The following is a 27,911-nucleotide window of genomic DNA, read 5'->3' as shown; positions in this document are numbered from 1 at the left end:
AGTCAAATTATCTGGTCATTATCTCCTTGCTGTTTGTAGGAGCTTGCTGTGTGCAAATTGGCTGCCACATTTCCTACATTACAGCAAGGATAACACATCAAAAGTACTTCATTGGCTGTAAAATGTTTTGGGACGTCCTGAGGTCGTGAAAGACGCAATATGAATCCAAGTTCATGAAGGTCACAGTATTATGGTCAGGGGCATGAATTTCTAAATGGATGTCCTTGGGGAAACACAGCAGTACAATAGAATTGTATTGTTCTCTCATATTGCTGTTGTGGGTCAGCGGAGAATGTGATAGTCATTGGCCCTCCTAAATACAGCTTCAGTCGCCTCCTTGATATCTCTGTGCCAATTATGCTGGTATTGAGCTTAATAGTCCTGTGCCCGCATTATGTACTTTAGTGCACAGAATCAATCTCACTGTCAACTATATGGAGCACGGTAGTTAGCGACCACAAACCATGTGCTTAGCTGCACATCCATTTTCTGCGGTTACTCTCCCAATTACCACTTGTGTGATGCTTTGCACATTCAGTAATTTCCAGTCATATTTAGCTTATTCTGAAGTAATTTTGGAACCAAGTCATTTTTTTTGCTTCTCACCGATTTTCTCCCCTCCCCTCTTGAAAAACATTGACCAAGATTTTTGCTTACCTTGGCAGGGCCAGTATCGGTGGTGGGTTGCAGCCCCGCTGCTGGCTCCATCCCGCTGCCTAAAATGAATTTACCTCATGGGGCTTGTTAAGCCCACCCAGCGCATTTCCCAGCCCAATTAGATGGAACGGGTCTGCTGACGTCATTCGTGATGCGTCTTGAGCCGGTTTCCTTAAAGGGACCACCCTACTTTTGACGTTTGTGCTGTCAGTGTTCAACAGCATTGAAGTGCTGCAAACACTGACAATCGCTGCACAGAGCTGCAGGGCTGCACCCAGGTTCTCCCATCAGAGCATGCATGGAGGTCCTCTTCCCATCCGATGGAAGAGACCTCCCCAGGAGACCAAGACAGCCTGGTTGCAAATTGCAGAGGAGGTCACAAGCAGTGATGTGGTCAGGAGGAGCTGGGTGAAGTAGCGCAAACTTTTCAATGATCTCATTAGATCAGGAAACGGGAGTACAAAGCCACACTCACCTTCATCCTGCTGTGCCTCTCATCACATCCCCATCACTCTGCCTCCCCTACCCTACTCCTGCACATCCTTACTCACACCAACTTACCTTGCACCTCCACCCATCCCTCTCTATCTACATTATCACATCCCCATCTCACTAGCCACCCCTCACACTCACCGTCATCCAAGTCCAATCATACCAACTAACAACACACAAGGGTAGCCACTTGGGTGTTCTATCCAATGTTCATGTGAAGTTTCTGTTAATGTGCTGTCAAACATTGAAACCTTGGTATGCTTGCACTAGGATGAGGGGTGGCTAGTGAGATGGGGAAGTGATAATATAGATAGAAAGGGATAGGTGGAGGTGTGAGTAAGGATGTGATGTCATCAGACCTGCTTCCTTTTAATTGGCTGGGAACCTCGCTGGATGGGCTTAACAAGCCCAATCATCGTAAAATCACTTCAACAGAGCGGGCTGGAGCAGGCAGCGGGCAGGGACCGTGCTACCGACCCCGGTCGTCCTGTACCCACCTCGGTAGGCAAAATTGCGGCCTGAGTACCGACAGCCAATTTTACCATGGAGGATCACAGCTGAGCCTGATCCTCTCCACACCTGACAGGCACTTACACAGCTTCAATGATCTGGAGCAGGAAACCAGGCCACTTTTTCCTTCCCTAAACTGGAAGCACTGAAGCCATTTCTAGAACCCGTCACTTAGGCTGAGTTCAGTAAACTCATTATAGACTGGATCCTTACTCACACCTCCACCCATCCCTCTCTATCTATATTATCACCTCACTAGCCACCCCTCATCCTAGTGCAAGCATGCCAAGGTTTCAATGAGCCTAAAACATTCCTGATCTGTGTAACTGTCAGATTCTGGATAAACTTGCTAAGCTACTGGGTTACCTTTCGGTTCTTGGCACTTAAAGGACAATTTACTCCTACCTGAGCAGAAAAGAGCTACAATCACGTGCAAAGCATCCGGGGTAGGCACAAAGGGCTGAATGGCCTCCTTCTGTGCTGTATCATTCTATGATTCTATACTGAGTAAATAGTGCTAGTTTTATATGGGAATGAATTCATTCAATTAACAGTCTGTTAAAACTATAAGAGCTTGGACTTTCTGTGTGGGCTAGAGACTGGCAGGAAGTAAGGCGGAGTGAGATATAGAACAACAACAACTTGTATTTATATAGCACCTTTAACGTAGTAAAACGTCCCTAGGCACTGCACAGGAGTTTATAAGACAAAAGAAAATTGACACCGAGCCACATAAGGAGAAATTAGGGCAGATGACCAAAAGCTTGGTCAAAGAGGTAGGTTTGAAGGAGCATCTTAAAGGAGGAAAGAGAGGCGGCGAGGTTTCGAGAGGGAATTCCAGAGCTTAGGGCCTAGGTAACTGAAGGCCCGGCCACCAATGGTTGAGCGAGTATAATCAGGGATGCTCAAGAGGACAGAATTAGAGGAGCGCAGATATCTCTGGGTGGGGGCTGAAGGAGATTACAGAGATAGGAAGGGGCGAGGCCATGGCGGGATTTGAAAACAAGGATGAGAATTTTGAAATCGAGCCATTGCTTAACCGGGAGCCAATGTAGGTCAGCGTGCACAGGGATGATGGGCGAACGGGACTTGGTGCGAGTTAGGACATGGGCAGCCATGTTTTGGATGACCTCTGTAACATTTGCATATCGAATTATCATTGGCCCGCAGGCATCTGTAAGGAATGCCTATTATATTCACGTGATCACATGCTGAGTTGTCATTGGCCTGCAGGCACCTGTAAGGACTGCTATTGTTTGGAAGACCCATGTCTAGGGGTCCTAACTCCATCTTGTCCCCACTGTGCTGTATGATTGAGATCACAGACCTAATGCTTCATAAGAGTTTAAACTGTAATACTCCATTGTCCTGCAATTTATTATTTTTGTACAAAGTGTGCAAAACAAGACATGGGCCCCGATTTTCGGCTTGTGTGGGGAATGGTCAGATTTCCCCGAATGTGGGGTTTCTGACACACATAAAAAAGTGTCAGCCAGCCCCACGCAATTTTCCCTCAATTGGCCAATTAATTCCCAGCATGTGGGAAGCCTTGCTAATTGTCTAAATCGAGTCAGAAATCCCCACAGTTTGATGTCATCATTCGTGGTGCTTTCAAGGTCCATGGCAAGCACTGTATCCTCTGAAGGCTACCAAATGAACCATACAGGATGGCAGAGGAGCCTGCAGCAGCTGTGGCCAGTGCCAGACCCTGAGCTGCCTTTAAATTCGACGAGGCTTCACTGCAGGCATTATTGGATGGGGTTAGGGCCCACAAGGAGGTCCTCTTCCCTAGGTCAGGGAGGAAGAGTCCTCCCACTGAGACCAATGCTGCATGGATGCAGGTGTCAGCAGATGCCAACTCGCTGGGAGTCACCAGAGGAACCTTGGCATTACATCTGTAACTCCTTCCTTTACTCCCCCACAGTACCATCCAGAGCCCCCGTCCTCACTGTGGAGGAGGAAGAGGCTGTGCAGCCAGACTCCTCAGAGGAAGCTCCAACCTCCTGAGGGTGCAGCGTCAGCAGAAGTAAGCGCACCTAGCACCAGCGCAGACACTCACCCCTCGGTGGGACCTTCGGGACATAGAGTAGTGTTGTCACCTGGTGTTTCACAGCTGACAAGTGAGCCTCAGCAGATACTGGAGATAGGGACAGCAGTGGAGAGTCCTCGTCGGAGGGCGCAGGGCTCTGCCAGCTCAGCTCAGCTGCGCTGCATCTCGACCCTCTGCCTCTGGGTCCATCCGCAAGAGAAGAGGTCATGGATCTCCATGCACAGATGCAGGAGTCTCTGGCAGGTTTTGTCTCCAGGGTCGCTGCGAGTGTGGAGCGAATGGAGGAGTCCATAGCGACCATGAGCAGAGCCTTTGTGGAGTCATTGGTGCATGAACGCAGCACCATGGAAAGGTTGGCAACCTCCATGGAGGAGATAACTCGCCAGCATACGGAAAACATGGTGAGTGCTCATAAGAGAATGACATCTCTTGAGGAGCGTTGGCCATCTGTTGAACAGAGAAACTAGATCTTCATGGAAGCCCTTCTGAGTAGGACAGCCAGTGCAGAAATGGGTCCCACTGGCCCCCTAAAGCACAGCAAGGTGCTCTCAAGCCACTTCCAAGCACTGGCCCCTTCTGGCTTGTGCAGCTTCAGGTGAGTGAGCAGCAGCCTGGTGCTCCTGGTAATCATCCTGCTGTTCCTGGTTCTGCTGCTGCCACCTCTGCTGGTGGAGATCCTCTAATGCCAGGAAGGGAAGGTGCCAAAGGCCTCCCATGCTTCTAGCAGATGCCTCGGTTGAGGAGGTCCTGAGTTAGGGTGGTGAGAGGGGCTTCCCAGGAGCTCACACTGAAGAAGTGTGTGAGGCTCCAACTTTCTGCAGCTGCTCCTAAGGCTTCAAATAGTTCCCCCAAGCCTTGACCAACAAGGTCCTGCAGCCTGCAAATGCTGCCTCTTTAAATCTCTTCAGCCCTCAGCGACCTGCTGCTGCAAGCAAGCAAGCCAGCTGTTTTCACGCCAGCTCTCATTGGCGGGGTTCTCCGCAGGCGGGTTTCAGGTGGGGAAAGCCCCAAAGTCGCAACGGCATGGGAAAATCGTCCTTAACAAGGTGATCATTGGTGATTAGTGCTCCGACGAGCAGTCCCGCCAGCGGCGGGCGGGACTGAAGCGGGGCGCGTGGAAACGGCGGTCCAAAAGTCGGACGGGGCTGGGAATCAGGCGGGGGGGGGGGGGGGTCCCGACCCGCTTTTTCCGTGATTTTCGGACCACGGCCGCATGAAAAGCCGCCCGACAGCTGCCCGAAAATCGGGGCCATGGTGTCAGAACAGGGATTTGAAATGGACATCGTTGGAGCTCCCTTACCTCAAATGAATTGGGAATCTTTGAACTTACATAGAGAATGGTGCAAGTTCAAGCAACACATGGAGTTAATGTTCTCGGGTCCGTTGAAAAGCAAAGGGGAGGAAGAAAAATGCAGCTACCTACTCCTGTGGATCGGAGAAAAAGGGAGAGACATTTGTAACAAATGGTCTCTCACCGCGGATGAAGCAAAGATACTGAAAAGTTATTTTGACCGTTTTGAAGCATATGTGATGCCCAAGCCAAATACGATATTCGCTAGGTACAAGTTTCAGGAGAAAGTACAAGGAGCTAGTGAGTCGTTTGAACAGTTCGTGACTGAGTTAAAACTGCTGGTAAAAGACTGTGTATATGCTGATAAAGATGAGATGGTCAGAGACCGCATCGTGTTTGGAATACATTCAGCTAAAGTGAGAGAGAAACTTTTGAATGTTGGGTCCGGGCTAACGCTGGACAAAACTATGGACATAGCTAGATCGCACGAGATAGCCCAAGCACAGTTGAAAACCATAACCGGCGCCACGAGCAGCTCGAGTGAGCAGACAGTGCACGCAGTTAATAGACACACACCAAAGAACACCGCCCAGAGAGTGTGTTTCAGAACAGAGAGAGTTCTAAAAATGAGCGATACAGACATAAAACGCTTCAAAAACTGTGGATATTGTGGAAACAAGATGCATGGAGAAAAAGTGCAATGCCCTGCCAAAGGAAGGCAATATGCTAAATGTGGTAAACAGAACCACTTTGCTAAAGTTTGCAGGACTTTTTTCGGAAAACCAGTACACACAGTGAGTGACAGCCAAATGCCAGATAGAGAGCCAAATGCAGAGGAACTGTTTATTGATTCTGTGTCACAGAAAAAACAGATTTCAGAGACTGAGCAAGCTTTTGCCGATATTGAAATAGGAAAACAGGGCACAGAGCTTAGGTTTAAACTAGACACTGGAGCTCAGGTTAATGTAATTCCTCTGAGTGAGTATCACAGCTTGAAGAATGAGTGTGAGCTACAGCCCACCTCACACAGACTGACCAGCTATGGGGGTGAGCAGCTCATTGTAAAAGGTACATGTGTGATGAAATGCAAGTACAAAGAAAGCGACATGATGTTGGACTTTTACATTGTTGACACTCGAGCACCTCCAGTGCTAGGTCTAAAGGCATGTTTAGACATGGACCTCGTCAAGCTAGTGCTGTCATTGACAGCACCAGTTGATAAGCAGACAGTCATGGAGGAGTTTGCTGACATTTTCAAAGGAATCGGACTATTCCCAGGTGAATGCACTATTCACCTTGACCCAGCAGCAACCCTTGTGGTTTGCCCACCGAGAAGGATACCCCTTGCTCTACGTAGTCGCCTGAAGGAGGAACTGCAGCGCATGGAGAATACAGAAATCATCGTCCGAGAAACAGAACCAACAGAGTGGGTCAACGCGTTAGTAGTGGTTGAGAAACTACGTACAGGCAAGCTCAGAGTCTGTCTCGACCCCAGAGATTTGAACAAGGCTATCAAACGCCCTCACTACCCTCTACCAACGCTAGATGACATCACACCCAAGCTAGTGGGAGCACGTTACTTCAGTGTAATGGATGCACGATCAGGATACTGGACTATCAAGCTCACGGAAGAGTCATCTAAGCTAACAACGTTCAACACACCATTTGGACGCTACCGATTTCTGCGTTTACCATTTGGTCTTAGCTCAGGATGAATTCCAGCGGAAGATCGACGAAACCTATGAAGGCCTCGACGGAGTAATCGCAATCGTAGACGACATCCTCATCTATGGCAGGAATAGAGAGGAACATGACGGGAACCTCCGTGTGATGCTACAAAGATCACAGGAGAACGGTATCCGGCTCAACCCCGAGAAAAGCATAATCGGATCCACCGAGATCAGTTATTTCGGGCATCGCCTCTCAACTGATGGCATTAAGCCGGATCCAGAGAAAATCTCTGCCATCAAGAAGATGGAGCCGCCGAAGAACCGTGCAGAGCTAGAGACAGCAGTAGGCATGGTTAACTACTTAGCCAAGTTTGCCCTGAGCCTCTCCGAAATCAACGCACCCATGCGTCAGTTGCTCAAACAATCCAATGAGTTCCTGTGGGACAAACAACATGACACAGCATTTCAGAAAATGAAAGACCTAATCACCAGAGAACCAGGACCAGTTCTTGCCTACTTCGACCCCAACAAAGAGCTCGGACTACAAGTGGACGCGTCAAAGTACGGACTAGGTGCAGTATTACTGCAAGAAGGAAAGCCCATCGGCTACGCTTCCAGATCTCTCTCAGACAGTGAAATCAACTATGCTCAAATCGAGAAAGAGCTATATGCAATTCTGTTTGGATGTAAGCGTTTCCACCAGTACGTCTATGGCCGACAAGTCATTGTGGAATCTGACCACAAGCCCCTCGAGTCAATCATGAGGAAACCACTAGCCGTAGCCCCACCAAGGCTACAGAGAATGATCCTTCAGCTACAGAAGTACGACTTCACAATCATTCACCATCCAGGCAAGGACATTCCTGTCGCAGACATGCTCTCCAGAAAGTCTCTTAGTTACCAGGACAGCAGCCTCAGTGAAGGCATGGATGTGCAGGTGCACATGGTGTACAACAGCTTACCTGTGAGTGACTCAAAACTGAAGGAGATCTGAGCAGCAACAGAGAAAGATGCACAACTCACACTGCTGAGCAAAGTCATACATGAAGGATAGCCTGAGGAAAGGAGGAAATGCCCTCAGAGCATATCTGAATTCTGGAACCACAGAGACGAACTGTCACAAATCAGCAGAATCATCTTCAAAGGGGAGAAAATCATCATTCCTACCAGTCTCAGAGAAGAGATGTTGACAAAAATTCATGCTGGACATATGGGCATGGAAAAATGCAAACAAAGAGCACGTGACGTTATGTTTTGGCCCGGAATGTGCAAACACATTGAAGACATTGTCGGAAAATGTTCCATTTGTCTAGAACGCCGCCCATCAAATGTCAAAGAGCCCGTGATATCTCACCGTATCCCAGACAGGCCCTGGCAGGTCGCGGCAACGGATCTGTTCACATGGAACAACGAGGACTACATAGTGACTGTTGATTACTACAGCAGATTTTTTGAACTGGACAAGCTTCACAGCACCACATCTGCAGCTGTGATCCACAAGCTAAAGGCAGCCTTTGCCGGGCATGGCATGGTAGAGACTTTAGTCTCAGACAATGGCCCCCAATACAAATCAAAAGAGTTCGAGTCATTTGCCAAGGCATGGGATTTCACACATGTCACATCAAGCCCACATTACCCTCAAAGCAATGGCCTTGCTGAAAAAACTGTCCAGATTGCAAAAGCACTCATGGACAAAGCCAAAGCGGACAAAAGAGACCCCTACATCAGTCTCCTTGAGTAGCGCAACACTCCGATTGACAACTTCAAGTCACCAGCACAGCTGTTGATGAGCCGCAGACTTCGCTCAATCCTTCCAAGCACCAACCAGCAGCTGCAGCCAGAGACAGCAACACCAAAATAGATACTATGACAGGTCAGCTAGACTACTGCCGCTGCTGCACAATGGAGAATCCGTCAGAATCCAGGAGCATGCTCAGTTCCATACCACACAAGGTCGGGACGAGAGGTCAAGCCTAGAGTTATCCTTGACTTGTGAACTGTCAAAGGGTATAGGCGGATCGCTGCCCTAAAAAAAAACTGTACATCGTTATTGAAACGTTGAGATGTTTTCAGCGCTAGTTAAATGTTGAGTTTATTTATATGTTTATGCTACCGAGAACATTAGGTAGAAGAAAGGTTTAAAAGTAATGCAAAACATTTTTCTTTTAAAAGAAAGGGGATGTAACATTTGCATATCGAATTATCATTGGCCTGCAGGCATCTGTAAGGAATACCTATTATATTCACATGTGATCACATGCTGAGTTGTCATTGGCCTGCAGGCATCTGTAAGGACTGCTATTGTTTGGAAGACCCATGTCTAGGGGTCCTAACTCCATCTTGTCCCCACTGTGCTGTATGATTGAGATCACAGACCTGATGCTTCATAAAAGAGTTTAAACTGTAATACTCCGTTGTCCTGCAATTTATTATTTTTGTACAAAGTGTGCAAAACAAGACAACCTCAAGTTTATGTAGGGTGGAATGTGGGAGGCCAGCCAAGATTGCGTTGGAATAGTCAAGTCTAGAGGTAACAAAGGCATGGATGAGGGTTTCAGCAGCGGATGAGCTGAGGCAAGGGCAGAGACGGGCGGTTACACCCAGCTAACGTGGTGAGTGTTGACCCTGCTGTAATTTCCAGGGTCAAACTCATCAAAATATTGTGGAAATGCCTCTGGTTGGCAGATTAGCCTCAGGAGACAGACAGTCTGCAGGATTTAAAGGCCTGCAGCAACTTATAGGCCAGACAGCAACATCAGCATCATTGTTTTATCTATGCCCAAGCAAGCTCATTAGCAAAAAAAAATGTCTGTGTGCCTCATACTTATTGGCTGCAGTTGGGGAAGGGCTGCTGCGGGAGGTCAGGCAGAGAAGAGGCTCCCCATTTGTAGGTGCAGTAATGTGGTGGTTAGGACAGTGACATGGGTCATTCTCCCCCAGAGAATTTTATTTATCTGTATATTTTTTTTTCTCTCTTCCTCTCACACTTCCCCTCCCTCTCCCTCTCTCACTACTCAAATGTTTTCTACATGAAGCTACTGGTTAATGCTAGACTGTTGTTTTGTATCACTCCAAAGTATTTTTCTACGTGATTTGAATTGACTGTGTTTATATTTTAATAAAATAAACATATAGTAGAGGACTTTTGTTCTTTTTTGAGATAGAAGGCAATTTATTTTAACGGAAATGGGGAAGGAGTCAGTGGCTCAGAATTGGGTCTTTCCCAACTGTGTTTTTAGTTGTAGTAATGTTGTAAAAACCCTCTTGTGTGAGCTTTGTAAAATACTGTTTTTACCACTTCTGGTTGTGCCATGCTTTCTGAAGTTAACCCTATCACAATGGTCACACCTGTTGCAGCTGATCTGAGAGAGATTAAACCTTGTTTGCAGCAGTAATTTGGTTTTGTGCCAATAATAAAATATCTTGCATCTTTATACTGTATTTTAATTGCTTAATTGAAAAGATTCAAATCTGCATTTTCTGATTGGTGATCAAAGAAATGTCTTTCACTGTACACTGATCGTGTGAATAAGCAGCTAAAATACGCAGTTGTCAGGTAGACCACACTATCCCAGATACTCATGCTTCAGTAATTGGGCATTCACACTTCAGTCAGAATGAGCAGATGGATCCCTGACTGCCTGCTAATCCACAGCTGGAATTTTATCTTCCGCCGTAGCCACGGTGTTGGGGAAGAGTGGCTTCTCCAGTGGACAGGGAGGGCAAGCAAAAAGTGAAATCATTATTCATAAGTATCCCAGTGGGAACACTGCCAGGAGAGATTAATTTTTTCAGTTACGCTTGTAAAACAAGCTCAGGTGGAGCTGCTAATCCTTGGGGCATGGGTGGCAGATCAAGAAAGATGCAACACAGCTAGTTCATTTTCTGGTTCTAAGCAAAACAAGAGACTGTGTTAGAAGTCTCAATACATGATTGCAAATTTAAGGAGCTCTCTTCCCCAAGGGAGTTTTTCATCCTCTGCATATGATTGCCCAGACTTTTTGATAAATGAAGTGGCAGTATTGAAGTTTGATTCATAACACAATGAAGACCATGTCTGTTAAATTGGTAATATAAAGTTCAAAGCAGCACAAATATTTTGCTTAATAGACCTGTGCTTATCTGATAACACTTTTGACGGCCAGGTTTTTTTTTTAAAAGCCTGACAACATTTGAACATTGTAAAATGGAGGAGATTGCAGTTTGAAAAATTGTAAGCTCCTAGTATTTTTAAATGCAATGAATTTTAATGTGGAGGGGAGCTATACTCGTAACACAAGTAAACATAATGACCCAGAATTGTCTGGAGCGAGGCTTATCGTGGTATCCCTCATTTGTTAGGTTTCTTTCCTCACCCATCAGCTCGAAAAAAATCTGCGCCGCAAATTACTGGAAGTGAGAGTTGATAACTGCGTGACGAGGTCAATGGGGCATCTGGCACTTGGTGAATGATGGGACCAACAGTCTATCCCCTTAACCAATGAGATTAAAGGATAGAGAAGGAAATAGGGTGAATTAGAGTCAAATTAGATACAGAAAGAGAAATAAAGAGAGGGAAAGAAAGATTGGATTAAGAGAGGGAGAAAAAATAGACAAAGGAAAAGAAAGAAAAAAATGTAAACTTAAAATTTTAAAAACCTCTCGGAACAATTTACTGCCTGCAAGAATGAAACTGCAGTTTTAATTGTTCCCTTTCTGGGCCGGAGAGGCTGGGTGGCATTGAACATGAATCTTGTCATTAAAAGGGTCCTTATATACCTGCCCTATCTTTCTGCAGTGAGCTTAATTTGTTTTAACAACACAAATGCAGCAATTTCTTGAAGCTCGTGGGGAGGTTGACGGTGAGCCTAATGGCACAAATCGTCCAGCAATTTGTGGCGATTTGCAACTCGAGGCATCTCTTCCTCGCCACAAATTGCTGGGTTATTTACGCATTCATCTTAATGCAAATTCTGGGCCAATGATGGGTACTGCTAAAATTGGGTTTGTTAACTGGTGTAGTGAATTTGCTTTGAGACTATTAGTTGTAGTTGTATAAACTATCATTTGCAAACTTCAATGTGATCCAAAAAAAAATGGGATTAAAATTGTAGCCCTTTCAGCATGCTCCTGCCATAACTCCAGTAGGATTTCAGTGGGAGGGTCATAAATGACATCAGGAACTGGACACGTTGGGTCCTAGCCTTGCCCAGAGTTTCATTCTGGACTTGTGGGAGAGGAGCCTCTGCCTGCTCCAAACAAAGCCATTGATGCAGGAGGGGCTGGGGCGATGACAGGGACTCCTAACACTAAGAGTTCCCACATCTCTGACCTAAATAAAACTGTGAATCCTCAGCCAGTGCACCTGATCAGGGCCCCCAAATACTACATGCGGGTGCTACTTGTGGATCCAGGCTTAAGTCTTGGCCTGGGCCCCTAAATATTGAGAATTTTTTCCACCCACCCAAGACCAGCAACCTATGTCACAGTATTCAACCTGAGGGAAAGCGAGCACCCTATATGTATCTTCTCCTTCTTAGGCAGTCCCTCGGAACTGAGGATGACTTGCTTCCACATTAAAAATGAGCTCGCAGGTGACTGATTAGTCCAATGCGGGACCTACAGTCTCTGTCACAGGTGGGGCAGACGGTGGTTGAAGGGGCGGGTGGGTGGGGTGCTTGCGCTTGGCTTCCGCTTGCTCCCGGCGAAGAGACTCGAGGTGTTCTGTGCCTTCCCAGATGCTTCTCCTCCACTTTGTGCGGTCTTGGGCCAGGGATTCCCAGGTGTCGGTGGGGATGTTGCACTTTTTCAAGGAGGCTTTGAGGGTGTCCTTGAAGTGTTTCCTCTGCCCACCTGGGGCTCTCTTGCCGTGCCGGAGCTCCGAGTAGAGCGCTTGTTTTGGGAGTCTCGTATCGGGCATGTGGACAATGTGACCCGTCCATCGGAGCTGATTGAGCGTGGTCAGAGCTTCGATGCTGGGGATGTTGGCCTGAGCAAGCACACTGACGTTGGTGCGCCTATCCTGCCAATGGATTTGCAGGATCTTGCGGAGGCAGTGTTGGTGGTACCTCTCCAGTGCTTTGAGGTGCCTGCTGTACATGGTCCATGTCTCTGAGACATACAGCAGGGCAGGTATCACTGCTGCCCTGTAGACCATGAGCTTAGTGCCGGGTTTGAGGTCCTAGTCTTCAAACACTCTCTTCCTCAGGTGACCGAAGGCTGCACTGGCACACTGAAGGCAGTGTTGGACTTCGTCGTCGACGTCTGCCCTTGTTGACAGTAAGCTCCCGAGGTATGGAAAGTGGTCCACGTTGTCCAAAGCATTGTCGTGGATTTTGATAATCGGGGGGCAGCACTGTGTGGCGGGGGCAGGTTGGTAGAGGACCTTTGTCTTACGGATGTTTAGTGTAAGGCCCATGCTCTCGTATGCTTCGGTGAAGGTGTTTACGATGGTTTGGAGTTCGGCCTCCGAGTGAGCGCAGACGCAAGCATCGTCTGCATACTGTAATTTGACGACAGAGGATGGGATGACCTTGGATCTGGACTGGAGGTGACGGAGGTTGAACAGTTTCCCGTTTGTTCTGTAAATTAGCTCTACTCCAGTGGGGAGCTTACTGAGGGTGAGATGGAGCATTGCAGCAAGGAAGATCGAGAAGAGCGTTGGTGCGATGACACAGCCTTGCTTGACCCCAGTTCGTACGTGAATTGGGTCTGTGGTGGAACCGTTGGTCAGGATCACGGCTTGCATGTCGTTGTGAAGCAGACGGAGGATAGTGACAAACTTTTGAGGGCAGCCGAATTTGAGGAGGACACTCCATAATCCCTCACGGTTGACAGTGTCGAAGGCCTTTGTGAGATCAAAGAAGGCCATGTACAGTGGTTGGTGCTGTTCCCTGCATTTCTCTTGTAATTGACGTGCAGTGAAGATCATGTCCATTGTGCCCCTTAGTGGGCGGAATCTGCATTGCGACTCTGGGAGGAGCTCTTCGGCCACTGGGAGAAGGCGATTGAGGAGGATTCTTGCGATGACTTTCCCTGTGGCAGATAGCAGGGAAACTCCTCTGTAATTACCGCAATCGGACTTGTCACCTTTCTTGAAGATGGTCACAATTACGGCGTCTCTGAGATCCCCTGGCATGCTCTCCTTCCAGATAAGAGAAATTAGTTAATGAATTCGCGCCAGTAGTGCTTCTCCGCCATGCTTTAGTGCCTCGGCGGGGATTCCATCTGCTCCTGAGGCCTTGTCGTTCTTCAGTTGTCGGATGGCCTTTTCAACCTCATGCCGGGCTGGGGTTGTGCTGAGATGGTGGTGGGTAGCATGCTGTGGGATGGAGTTGAGGACACTCGTGTCGAAGACAGAGTCGTGGTTAAGGAGATCTTCGAAGTGCTCCTTCCAGCGGGCACTGACTGCTTCCCTGTCCTTGATGAGTACCTCTCCGTTCTTGGCCTGCAGTGGGGTAGGGCCTTGGGTGCTTGGGCCGTAGATGGTCTTGACTGTGCTAAAGAATCCACGCACGTCATGGTTGTCAGCAAGCTGCTGGATCTCCTGCGCTTTCTCCACTCACCATCTGTTCTTTAGGTCGCGAGTTTTTTGTTGGACCTCGGCCTTCAGGCTTCTGTAGAGCTGCTTTCTTGCTCTCGAGTTCTGTTGCTGTTTCCAGATCAGGAATGCCTTGCACTTGTGGCTTAGTAGCTCCTGGATCTCCTGGTCATTCTCGTCGAACCATTCTTGGTGTTTCCGGGTCGAGTGACCGAGCGTCTCTTCACAGCTGCTGATTATGGAGGCCTTGAGTGCAGACCAGACGCTGTGGGCACTCTTGTGTCTGCATCACTGGGAGTCGTCAGGTTGTTTGTGAGGCGCAGGCTGAATAGGACTTTCTTAGCGGGGTCTTTGAGTGCTCCAGCCTTAATTTTCCTGCGGCATTGTTTCTGTTGCCGCCGCTGTTTTGGGGCTACATTGATGGAGATGGCAGAGCGGATTAGGCGGTGGTCTGTCCAGCAGTCATCAGCTCCTGTCATGGCGCGGGTGATGCGGACGTCCTTGCGGTCCCTCGCTTGGACGATGATGTAGTCCAGCATATGCCAGTGCTTGGAGCGAGGGTGTTGCCATGAAGCCTTGCACTTGTCTCTCTGACGGAACAAGGTGTTGGTTATGACGAGGCCATGTTCTAAGCATTTCGACAGGAGGCGGGTACCGTTGGAGTTGGCATTCCCTACCCCCTCTCTGCTGATCACACCTCTCCAGAGGTCTATGTCCTTTTCAACTCTGGCGTTGAAGTCGCCAAGGAGGATCAGCTTGTCGCCCGTTGGGACTCGGGACAGGGATTGTTCGAGGCTGGAGTAGAATTCCTCCTTGGTCTCGTCTGTGGCTTCCAGTGTTGGGGCATACGCACTGATGACCGTAGCGCACTGGTTTTGGGCTAGGGTGAGTCGAAGAGTCATGAGGCACTCGTTTATACCACTAGGGGAGTCTCTGAGACGCGCGACCAGTTTATTTTTTATGGCGAAGCCTACCCCATGGAGGCGGCGTTCTTCTTCGGGTTTGCCTTTCCAGAAGAAGGTGTAACCGCCACCTTGCTCCTTGAGCTGGCCTTTCCCTGCCCGCCAGGTCTCACTTAGGGTGGCGATGTCAATGTCGAAGCGTCTGAGCTCCCGGGCAATGATAGCAATACGGCGTTCCGGTCTTTCACTGTTGGGGTTGTCCATGAGGGCCTTGACATTCCAGGTCCCAAACTTCATTTTAAAGGGTGGAAGATGCCTGTGCGTGAATTCTTTTAACGTGGGGTGGCCGTTGCACACCAGCTACCACACGGGCTTGACAGAGCAAGGTCTTGGTCCAATGGCAAGGGGATCCAAGATGATTGGAGACCAGGCACTGCTACATCGGCCTAGCACACACACACACAAACATACTGCTACTGTCCTCCTCCCTCCTTCCCGCAGGTCCTCTCTGCCTGGGTTTCATAGGATGCATTGTGGTCCTCCCAACCTCGCTGTTGGCCCGTGCCGCACCTTCCCTGGGCCCCAACCCCGCTGTTGGTCCACGCTACACCACTCCTGGGCCTTGACCTCGCTGCTGGGCTCGTCCTCACTCCTGGGTCCCAGCCTCGGACATGAATGATGTTGTCTCATTCATATGTACCTTATTGGCACAGGCACCTGCCATTTTCCTGGCCACGCAAACTTCAGCGGGGTCAGCACCAGAAGCCCTACTCTTCACATTATCATCTAAAGACTTGGATATACTATTATAGAATCATAGAATGGTTACAACACAGAAGGCGGCTATTTGACCCGTCCAGCCCGTGCCGGCTCTCTGCAAGACCACCTCAGCTAGTACCACTCCTCCACCCTTTCCCCGTAGCCCTGCAAATTTTTTTTCCTTCAGGTACTTATCCAATTCCCTTTTGAAAGCCATGATTGAATCTGCCTCCACCACCCTTTCAGGCTGTGCATTCCAGATCCTAACCACTCACTGCGAAAAAGTTTTTCCTCATGTCGCCTTTGGTTCTTTTGTCAATCACCTTAAATCTGTCCTCTGGTTCTTGACCCTTCCACCAGTGGGACACCATGATTTTGAGCACCTCTATCAAATCTCCTCTCAACCTTCTCTGCTCTAAGGAGAACAACCCCACCTCCAGTCTATCCACGTAACTGAAGTCCCTCATCCCTGGAACCATTCTTGTAAATCTTTTCTGCATCCTCTCTAAGGCCTTCACATCCTTCCTAATGTGCGGTGCCCAGAATTGGACACAATACTCCAGTTGAGGCCGAACCAGTGTTTTATAAAGGTTCATCATAACTTCCTTGCTTTTGTATTCTAAGCCTCTATTTATGAAGCCCAGGATCCCGTGTGCTTTTTTAACAGCTTTGTAAACCTGCCCTGCCAACTTCAACGGCTTGTGCACATATACCCCCAGGTCTCTCTGTTCCTGCACCCCATTTAGAATTGTACCTTTTAGTTTATATTGCCTCTCCTCGTTCTTCCTACCAAAACGTATCACTTCACACTTTCTGCATTAAATTTCATCTACCACGTGTCTGCCCATTCCACCAGCCTGTCTATGTCCTCTTGAAGTTTATCACTATCCTCTGTTCACTATACTTACAAGTTTTGTGTCATCTACAAATTTTGAAATTGTGCTCTGTACACCCATGTCCAAGTCATTAATATATATCAAGTAAAGCAGCGGTCCTAGTACCGACCCCTGGGGAACACCACTGTATACCTTCCTCCAGTCCGAAAAACAACCATTCACCACTACTCTCTGTTTCCTGTCACTTAGCCGATTTCGTATCCATGCTGCCACTGTCCCTTTTATTCCATGGGCTTCAACTTAGCTGGCAAGCCGATTATGTGGCACTTTATCAAACGCCTTTTGGAAGTCCATGTACACTACGTCAGCCGCATTGCCCTCATCAATCTTTTCTTTTGCCTCATCAAAAAACTCAATCAAATTAGTTAAACATGATTTGCCTTTGACAAATCTGTGCTGGCTTTCCTTAATTAATCCACACTTGTCCAAGTGACTGTTAATTTTGGCCCAGATTATCGTTTCTAAAAGCTTCCCCCCTACCGAGGTTAAACTGACTGGCCTGTAGTTGCTGGGTTTATCCTTACACACTTTTTTTGAACAAAGGTGTAACATTTGCAATTCTCCAGTCCTCTGACACCACCCCCATATCTAAGGAGGATTGGAAAATTATGGCCAGTACCTCCGCAATTTCCACCATTACATCCCTTAGCATCCGAGGCTGCATCCCATCCGGTCCTGGTGGCCTATCTACTTTAAGTACAGCCAGCCTTTCTAGTACCTCCTCTTTATCAATTTTATCCCATCCAGTATCTCAACTACCTCCTCTTTCACTCTGACTTTGGCAGCATCTTCTTCCTTGGTAAAGACAGATGCAATGACCTCAGCCATGCCCTCTGCCTCCATGCGTAGGTCTCCTTTTTGGTCCCTAATCAGCCCCACCCCGCCTCTTACTACCCGTTTATTATTTAAATGCTTATAGAAGACTTTTGGATTACCTTTTATGTTGGCTGCCAGTCTATTCTCATACTCTCTCTTTGCCCCTCTTATTTCCTTTTTTACTTCCCCTCTGAACTTTCTATATTCAGCCTGACATCTGTCATGCACCCCCTTTTTCTGCTTCATCTTACTCTCGGGGGGGTGGGGGGGGGGAAATTCAGTTGCTTTGTGCCTCCGGGCGCTAATGGGGTGCAAAGCAACTAGCGCCCGGGTGTGGTGATGTTTGCGCCGCTCGCGAAATTGACCAGACATTTTGCGACGGCGCTAAACACTACTGCCACGATCTCCTGCGCCCGTAGATCAAGACGTCAGTTGAGCATGCAACACCCCAGTAGCGCACCGGACCAGATATTGAGTGACGCTCCCTGCCTTACCGTCTGCCGCTAGCAACGACAGGTTATGGGGAACGTTTTGAAGTCGGGAAGGGACTGGGGGAGCGCTATTTAAAGGCGACCGCTTCCTGCCTTTTTTTGTCGGCGACATTTTTGCACCACACATTGAGAGAGAGAGAGCGACTTTTGGAGAGTCAATGCTGTGTGAAGGAGTTTTGGGTACTGAGTAGCACTTTGCAGGTTCATTTTGATTTGACCTTCCTTGCATCGATTTAGAAGAGACTATGGGGGCTGCACTCTGAGCTCTTTCCCTGGGCGTCTCCATTGTTCTTTCCAGCAGATTTGATGTACAGGTCTCTCCAGGCTGAGATTCAAGGCTGCAATGAGCAGGGTGTGGATGGAGAGCAAGATCGACCCTCCCCTTTAAGAACTGGCCAGCGCCAGTGTGTCTGTGTTCCATTGCTGACTGACATCACATGAGCTTCGGCAGCGCTCTGAGGTAACGCCTCGCTCCTCAGCATTAGCGCCTTAAGAGACGTGTGTAGCGCCTGATTTAGCGCTCCAATCACCTCCAGGGGCGATAGAAGCCAAGTTTGCAGTCAGAGGCGATAATTAGCACCAGGCGCCAAGCTTTGCACACGGCCGATAATTGCTTCCCAAATGGGGCAATATCGAATTTCTCCCCCTCTATCTCTTTCGTCATCCAGGGAGCTCTGGCTCTGGTTGCCCTACCTTTCCCCCTCGTGGGAATGTACCTCAACTGTATCAGAACCATCTCCTCTTAAAGGCAGCCCATTGTTCAAATACACTTTTGCCTGCCAATCTTTGATTCCAATTTACCTGAGCCAGACCTGTTCTCAACCCACTGAAATTGGCCCTCCTCCAATTAAGTATTATTACTCTAGATTGCTCCTTGTCCTTTTCCATAGCTAATCTAAACCTTATGATACTAAGATCACTGTTCCCAAAATGTTCACCTACTGACACTTGCTCCACTTGACCCACCTCATTCCCCAGAACCAGATCCAGCAATGCCTCCTTCCTCGTTGGGCCGGAAACATACTGATCAAGAAAGTTCTCCTGAACACACTTCAGAAATTCTTCCCCCTCTCTGCCATTTACACTATTACTATCCCAGTCTATATTAGGATAATTGAAGCCCCCCATTATCACTACTCTACAGTTCTTGCTCCTCTCTGTAATTTCCCTGCAAATTTGCTCCTCCATATCCTTCCCACTAGTTGGTGGCCTATAGAATACACCTAGTAGTGTAATGGCATCTCGATTGTTTCTTAACTCTAATCAAATAGATTCTATCCTTGACCCCTCCAGGACATCCTCTCTCTCCAGCACTGTAATATTCTCCTTAATCGATACTGCCACCCCACCTCCTTACTTTCCTGAACACCTTATATCCAGGAATATTTAGTACCCAATCCTGCCCTTTTTTGAGGCAGGTCTCTGTTTTCACCACGACATCATATTCCCATGTGGCTATTTGTGCCTGCAGCTCACCAACCTTATTTGCCACGCTTTGCGCATTTACACACATGCACTGTAAACCTATCTGTGTAGAAAAGCTGGGGCCCCAGCACCAATCCCTGGACACACCACCTGTCAGTGCTTCCCAATTTGAGGTGTCCCTGCTATCCCAGCGTTCTGCCTCCTACCTCCCAACCACCAACAACTTCTTCCATTTATACGTCATCATTTACAGTGTCATCCCCCTTTGACACACAAACTGGATTGCAGCAGTAATTATTTTGCTTGAATTAGGAAAAACTACTTATAACTACTCTCCTACATCTTAACCTAAGTCTGCACGAAAACCTGCTGTAGCAGCTTTCTGTTTCAGAACTTGACTATCCATGTGTGTTTCTGTCCCTGTTTTTATCTCCCTGCGCTCACAACCAGATGGGAGGGCCAATGACGAGACAACCCCTGGCAAGGACCCAGGACCAGGACTTTGCAACACAATGGGTGTGAGGTGTTAATCGATTCCCGAGACAAGTTCATAAATTGCTTATCATCTTTGGTCTTCGGGGAAACATCTTCAGTGCCTAGTTTATTAGCATTTTAACAAAACTTATGTGAGTTTACTTTGCTTTAGAAACCCAACATTTAAAGGTAACTTTCTTTCATCGGAGCATAGGAACAGGAGTAGGCCATTCAGCCCCTTGAGCCTATTCCGCCATTCAATTAGATCATGGCTGATCTGTATCTTAACTCCCATCTACCTGCCTTGGTTCTGTAACCCTTAATATCCTTGCCTAACAAAAATCCTTTTTATAGAAAAATGGTCAAAAATCTCAAAACATGGCAGCTTCCTTCTGTGCCGTAAACTTCTATTGTTTTGCCCTAAATGGAGATCTAGAGACTTGACATTGTGATCTTCAAAATAAGTTTTCTTACAAGATTCTACCATTGAATGTTTCAAAGTAATAAGCATGGAACATAAGTATGGAACATTTTTAATTCATGGTATTCTGTAAATTTATTGCTGAAGTCCAGATATTTAAACAAACAACAATATTGGTTCTTGGCCTTTGTTGAACATTTGTTCACATACACTTTATGTACATTTCAATCAATTATTATCTTTATTAAAAAAAAAACTTTTGTGCACTGTGTTCACCGTACTTCACAATTGTTTTTTTTTGTATTGGTATGTTATTTTTATGTATTAGCGTAGGTCAAACCCACACTGCACCATTTTCCAGATAAGGGGCCAGAGAATTGACCTGCTCCCATCTTCAAACAAATAATGGCTCTTCACTAATAATCTTCTATAACTGGTTACTCTGGGGTCTGCAAGAGCCCACCTGAATGACTTGCCCATCAACTTTTCTTCTGCGCCTCTCAATGAGAAGGTTTCCAGCTACTGCTTGGTGCTTGCTCTCGTTGACCTGACTCAGTCGAGAAACTTGTTCTGGTGGAGTTAACTGGAGCACTTTTGGATTACCAGCTTGTGGGTCATCTGCTGTTCACTTTCTTGGCAATCTTCCGATTAGGCACTCTGCAGCCTTCCGGACTCAATATCGAGTTCAACAATTTCAGATCATAACCCCGGCCCCTATTACAGTTTTCTTGTAATTTTTCCACTCCTTTCCCCCCCCCCCCCCCTTTCCTTTTGTTTCTCTCTCACACCTGGCAGCTATCTCTTGCCCTGCCAGTACACTTCACACCTAATCTCAGCCTATTACCATCTCGTCTAGCTTCGAATACCTTTTATTGTCTCTTTTACTGCTTTTGTTTCTTTTACTTCTTTTGTCCGATCGCAGCCCTGCCTTCGATCTTTTTTATTTTCTTTCCAGTTTTGAAGAAGGGTTCGACCCGAAACGTCAACTCAAATTTCTCTCCACGGATGTTGCCTGACCTGCTGAGTTTTTCCAGCATTTTCCGTTGTTATCTGTTTTGTTGTGTTTACTTTAGCACCTTGAGTCCCAGAACAGGTTTTCAAATATGCGGCTCTTCTTTCATACATCTCCTAAAGGATTCTCTGTGAATAATAAAAGGCAGAATTAGATCTACTGAAACATACAACATTGCATAACTTGTAGTATCACAGAAATCACAGAAACCTCACAGTGCAGATAGAGGCCATTTTCGGCCCATCGAGCCTGCACCGACACATATCCCGCCCGATCCCCGTAACCCCTACACCAACACATATCCCACCCTATCCCCGTAACCCCACGTATTTAATCCCCCTAACACTAAGGGTCAATTTATCATAGCCAATCAACTTAACCCGCACATCTTTGGACTGTGGGAGGAAACCGGCGCACCCGGGAGGAAACCCACGCAAACACGGGGAGAATGTGCAAACTCCACACAGACAGTCACCCGAGGCTGGATTCGAACCCGGGTCCCTGGTGCTGTGAGGCAACAGTGCTAACCACTATGCCACCGTGCTGCCCATATCCTTGGACTAAACTTTGAAAAACAAACTTGGCATTGTTTAAATTTAGATCCAGAAATATAGTAGTTATTAAAGGTTAATAATTCACAATTTTTGTTGATTGATAAAGCTAAACTCTTTTAAAAAAAATATATTTAGTGTGCAGTTTAAAGAAAATATAATCCACATTTTTTTCTAAAGCTTATAGTTGGTGTATACTGCAATCTTTGCTCTTGTGACCTTAAGCTTAAAAAAGGTTTGCATCCATTTTTGCACTTGTTTGGCTGTCTGTTTATCATGTGACTTGTTCCCACCATCGCCAGTCTTCACTGACCTTTTGCTGCTCTTTGCACAGTGGCACAGTTCATTCAAACTCCTGACCCCGGTCATCAGTAAAACTATCAGCAATTTGTACTTTATACCTCAAACTGGGTAGTGAATGTGCAACTTGAAACCCCCTCAGGATTTAATATAGGCACTGAACTGTTTGACTCTGACCCCATGTTTCTCACTAGCTTGCCACATTGTATAAGGTGCAAGAATAATTATCACACCTACTGTAGAGGTATAACAGTTAATATTTCAGCTGGTTCCTTTTACCACAAGGTTCCTGATAGTTACAATAAACAAGATCAAGATCTTGCAGTTGATGTGTGGAATTTGTCAACACAAGGCTTCAATCTTGCTGTTCTTATGTCAAATTCAGCTAATAGTGTCAAGAGTCTTTGGCTTCGAGCTTTTCAGTGTAGTAAAAGCTTGAATAAGGCGTAAGCCACTGCTTCCAATAGCTCTCAGAGGTTTTAGCAATGAATAACATGTATTCATTTCAAGCGTCTAACCACTTTATTGCTGTAGTCAACTTAAGCTGACAATTTGACACACTGAGCTAATGTATTGTGTCAATGTACATTCTTTTAACAATATTTTTGCCATCAGTTTCCAACATCCCTTCTCTGAGTGAAAATAGTTTTTAAAAATTTAAAAAGAAAAGCTCAATTCTTGCAAGATAGTGTTGTAGGTTAAAGGCATTTAAGACATTGCTGTTTGTGAGTTAGAGAATATGGTAGCAGTTTGTGAAAGAGGTGGTGAGAAACAGTGAAGTAAGCAAATTATGAAAGAGCATTTAAAAAAAAAAAAAAATCCCAGCCCAATAAAGTGATTGGTTTCTGGAAAATTTGAGCCAATCAAGATTCTTTTGCGTGACTTACTCTTTGCATGTGCAGTGTATGCATCTCAAATCCTTTTTCAACATTACTGCTGATCCGCAATGATATTCCTCACAAGTACTCTGGAATTTGCAGCTGAGTTGTGCTAACCTAACCTGCCTCTTTAAGATCTCTGCTCATGTACTCTCTGGGCAAATGGTCTGAATGAGTCCTGAGGCCAGTCGGAGACTTTATTGTTGGAAATTTCCCCAGCTGCTGGTCTCCTCTTCTTTGGGAGAGCCAGGTTATTTCAAGGTCAGAAAAACCATCAGCTGGTGGCTTTTGTTATATAGTGCTTTTGGATGCACAGAATATGGGGCTGGATTTTGTCAATGGGAAGCTTTTGGAGGCGGGTCAAGATTTCTTGAAGGAAGAAATGTCAGTGTTTGACAGCTCTGTGAAGCTGTCAAACACTGACATTTTGTGTAGTTTGATGAGTCCTTGTGTTCAGGACTCATCAAACCTTTCAACTTTGCAGAAATCACCTGGCTGTTGGTTTGGAGGAACCAACAGCCAGTCTGTGGAATCTACAATGAAGATGTCGGGACTCCGGATCCACAGCGGCTGAAGGCTGTAGGCAGAAACAAAGGTAAGTAAACATTTTATAACACTTAACACTCACCTTACATACTTACCACCCACACTTGCACCCATCACTCACCTCTACATCTCACTTTCAGACCCCTCCGACCTCCCTCTCGTCTCCTGCACCCTGACGGGGTTCTCCGAGGTCGGGAAGCCTGCACTTCAGTGCTAAAAATAGGGATAATCCTTTTTTCTGCCTGTTAACTACCTGTTAACAGGCAGTTAATAGGATTTAATCCCTTTCCCGCCTCGAGGAGACGGGACCCGGGGCAGGATGGCTTCCCGCCTTCTGGCAAAAGGGCACGGAAGCGGGATGGGGGCGGGTTTGCCACCCCCAAATTCTGCAACTTTACCAGCCGTCCTACCTCCATACCCGCCTCCTCGGGGCTGACAAAATCCAGCCCATGGTATCTGAAGTGTGACATTGGCTGTGACTGACACTTTCTCAAGCTTTCTCATCTGAAAATCTTGCATACGTACATGATCCCGTCAAGTAACACATTCCAAAGGCTTACTTGCATCTGGGACTTCCAAACTGCATGTGACGGTTTTCTGCAGTACCGTCCATCTTGGCAATTGTTGCATTTCAGAATAATTGATCATTTATTTTTCTTCACAGAAAGGATTTGGGAGTTCTGTTTCAGTGTGGTTTTTTAAAACAAAATGAATTCACACAGATTTTAAACAAAAAACTCCCACATGTTTCAGGCATTGAAGGTGTATATTGAAGTAAGATCGGCTGGTTTGTGCATTGCCACAACTGATACAATGAGGATCGGTTGTATCATCCCAGACCCATTAGTCAGGGTAGCTTCATTCATCTTGAGAACAGCAGGGCATGTTCTCTTTAAACCCACACCCAAGGGTAGGAGAGTTGGCCGTTTTTTATTGATGGGTCTACTGTCGAATCACTAACAGGAAGTCAGTGTCACAACCACCCCGGCTAGCTGGGATGACAAAGAGAAAAGGGGCACATGGGCAGGCACTTTTAAACGGGACGGCAAGGCCCAGATCTAGAAGCTGAAATGCAAGAGGGTAGTTTTGGCAGTTGTAAGCTCTCTCGAAATAAAGGTATGCCATAAAACAAATCAGCCAGCCCACAAAATGGAGAAGGCACATGGTTTATTATTTTTTTCCCTATTTTTCAGGGAGAAAAATCAGATTGCGTTAAGTAAGTTAAATTTACTTTCACTGTTACCGTATACATTCACTTGCTGTGTGTGAAATAAAGCAGCTTAAACTCTCCCCCTCGCCCCCGCCTGCTCCCCGGCGATGTCTTCAACCCCCGCCCAATCACTCAATCCCCGACCCACAATCGTGACCACCCCCCTCCCCCGATCTCTCCGCTCCCCGGCAGCAGCCTTCCAGCATCGGCCTTCCCACCCGCCAGCCAGTCTCTCAAACAGTTTGCCGGCGAGGAAATGGAGAGAGAAAATTCAAATGCGGTTCTGCTATTAATTTCGGCAGAATCTCCGGGTTACCCGCATTTCTCGGTTTTCCGGCTGCTACGATCCCCACTTCCCGGGCCCATATTCAGTTCAGCACTTAAAGGGCTTTTATTTTTACACCCCTGGGTTATGCTATTGTATAATGCGATATTGGGTTGCATGGACACACTTCTGAATCTAAGATGCTTAGACTGCTTACAGGAATGACCAACACCACTGCCGTCATCATCATCATTCTTCCTGTGCTGTAGAGGCAATTAAAGCAGTAACTGATCGACGCCATCCAATTCTGTCTTGAGCTTTTTTCTACAACTCATGTAGTTGCAAGTACACTTCAACTGCATCCAGTTATTGTGTTGCGTAGAGTTCCTCTTGATCGACCTCTAGCTCTTTTCCCTCGTGGCTTCCATTTCCATGTTTGCTTAGTAATACTTGTGTCAGAAATTTTGAGAATGTGACCAATGTGTCCATGTTCTCTTCTGAACGGTCATAGTCAGTGGTGGCGTCTGTGCTCTCTGAATTACACTTTCATTCATCAGTTGTTAAGCACGACTGTACCTGAAAGAATATTTAAGGCGGATTCAAAACTTGTAGCAGAGATACTAAAATTGAGCATCGCCCTTGTTAGTGTCTGTCCCCTCCATTCTCGGTGGCTGTCATCCTCCCAACCCCCCATTCCAACGAAAGCCCCACTGCTGTTGCCTCCTTAATCTCCCCCCACCCACCAGATAACTCCCCTGAGCCTTTAGGTCCAAGGCCCTTCTCCCAGCGTCCCTTGCCCCCCAGCACCATATGGAAATTCTTCAGCACTTCCAGTGCTTTTAAAATCAATACTGTAATAGCCAGGAACAAGATTTTTAGCCATGCAAGGGTGGAGGGAGCCTTGGGATTCAAGGTCATGTTGGGTCAGGACATGGTGGAGGAAGAGAATTGTTGAAATGGTTTCCCCAACAGTGGGAAAACCTGCATTATCTAAAACGCATACTCAGTAGTATTTAATTTAAATAATACATGTTTTCTTCTTCAAAAAATAAATAGGCAGCTATATTTTAAAAACTGTAGTTTTCCCCCCCAAGTCACTGCTCAGAAACCCCTTTAAGATTCCCCACACCTCCCACCTGCTAAGACCCGAACCCAGCACCCAACATTCGAGGCTAGCTCAGGGTCCAGTTACAATGGAGAAAGCAACAACAGTGGAGGCTGGGTTGGTCATGCCAGAGGCGGGGATTTGTTGTAAAGGTTTTCCTGGAGTAGCTGCAGAATTCTGGATTATTATTTAAAATAAATACTGCTGACTGTATTTTAAATAAAACTTAAGTTTCCCCACTGCTGGGGAAATGATTATTTAATGTTTATTAATATTATTTGGCAGAAAATTGTGTGGAGCTAGAGCCCAATTTCCTGATATCCATTCCAGACCCCTCTCTGCCTAGCCTTCCCTCACCCTTTGCAGGGCCAGGAGCAGAATCTTGTAAGATTGGTTCTTAAGCGTCAGAGTGCCACAATCCTGTGCAATTGTGGCATAGGAATGCTGTTGCTGCCTTCAGAGGGTTAAAAAGAACATAAAAGTCAAGAATTGGAATGGCCATTCATTCCACCAAAGCTCATCCTTCCAGTTTTCTAACTCTCCCAGCCTCATAATCAGCTGTGTTTTGAATACCCTTAATAACAACAGAAAATGCTGGAAAAACTCAGCAGGCCAGGCAACATCCGTGGAGAGAAATTAGAGTCGACGTTTCGGGTCGAAACCCTTTTTCAAAACCCTTAAAGTCGGTGCTGCCTGACACATTTTCCAGACGTTTATCAACCTTTGCATGAAGAAAGTCCTCCTGGTATCTGATCGAAATTTATTTTTCACTAGTTTATGCTTATGACCTCTAGTCTGAGTATCTTTGCTTTTAAAAAAAATAATATTGAGGATTTACCTTATCTAAGCCATTTGATATTTTAAATCCTTCACAAGGTCCCCCTTTAACCATCTTCTCTACCAGCAGTAGAGATTGAGCTATTTTTCTTAAAACCTTTCCTTTTAAAGTAAATGATTTGGTAAAGATTATTCATAAATTAGGAACAACAAAGCAGCATTTATGACGCAACATGTTTTTATAGCCACAATATGACCAGCGCTCCTGTGCACACACTGGAATGTGAGGAAATAATGTCGTCCTGTTTTGTCACCTCGGTGTGTTACGGATTAATCAAGGTTGCCCTAAAGTCTGGTGTCCATTAACTACAACCTCATTGTTAAACTATTTGCATGGTAAGAGATGAGCAGTCAAGTCCTATTCACTTTCAGTCGGCAGTTGATGAAGTGGTAAGGCACTCACCTTGCACCCCTGTGGCATTTAGGTAGCTACTCCAGTGTCTCAAACTGGTAATTTTAAACAATAAAGAGTTGCTACAGAGCAACAGAACACATGTTCACACTTGCATTTTAGTCATACTGTCTAAGAAAGGTGCTCTTTGGAGTCCTACTTTTCCTACGGAGAGGGCGGATGGGGAAAGGAAGACTAAAGCACCGCTTCCCTTGGCTTGTTTTCGTACACCTTAAATGTATCATTTGAGCACTGGGGTTAGCATCCAGGAGTGGAAAGTATGCCAATCCCTGCTCATATCAATGACAATCATACAAAAGTGCATGTTTTCCATCCCCAAAACTTTTTGTGATGGTATCCAAAGGGGGCTCCTTTATATTCTCTGAGAGGAAATATCGCAGCAGATTTTTATCCTTGGCATTAAATAATCGCCTCGGCAGAGT

The 27,911-nt window shown here is 46.5% G+C and overlaps 1 protein-coding gene across 2 annotated transcripts in view; it reads left to right on the top strand.

The window, feature by feature from the left end:
• The window catches only part of ascc3 (activating signal cointegrator 1 complex subunit 3), a 654,593-nt gene that overhangs the window by 567,200 nt on the left and 59,482 nt on the right, over nucleotides 1–27,911 (top strand). The window lies entirely within an intron of this gene.

Source organism: Somniosus microcephalus, chromosome 9 (genome assembly GCF_052327205.1).
Source record: "Somniosus microcephalus isolate GS21.2 chromosome 9, FLI_Smic_1.0, whole genome shotgun sequence".
Lineage (NCBI taxonomy): Eukaryota > Metazoa > Chordata > Chondrichthyes > Squaliformes > Somniosidae > Somniosus > Somniosus microcephalus.
This window is presented reverse-complemented; position numbering and strand designations above follow the sequence as displayed.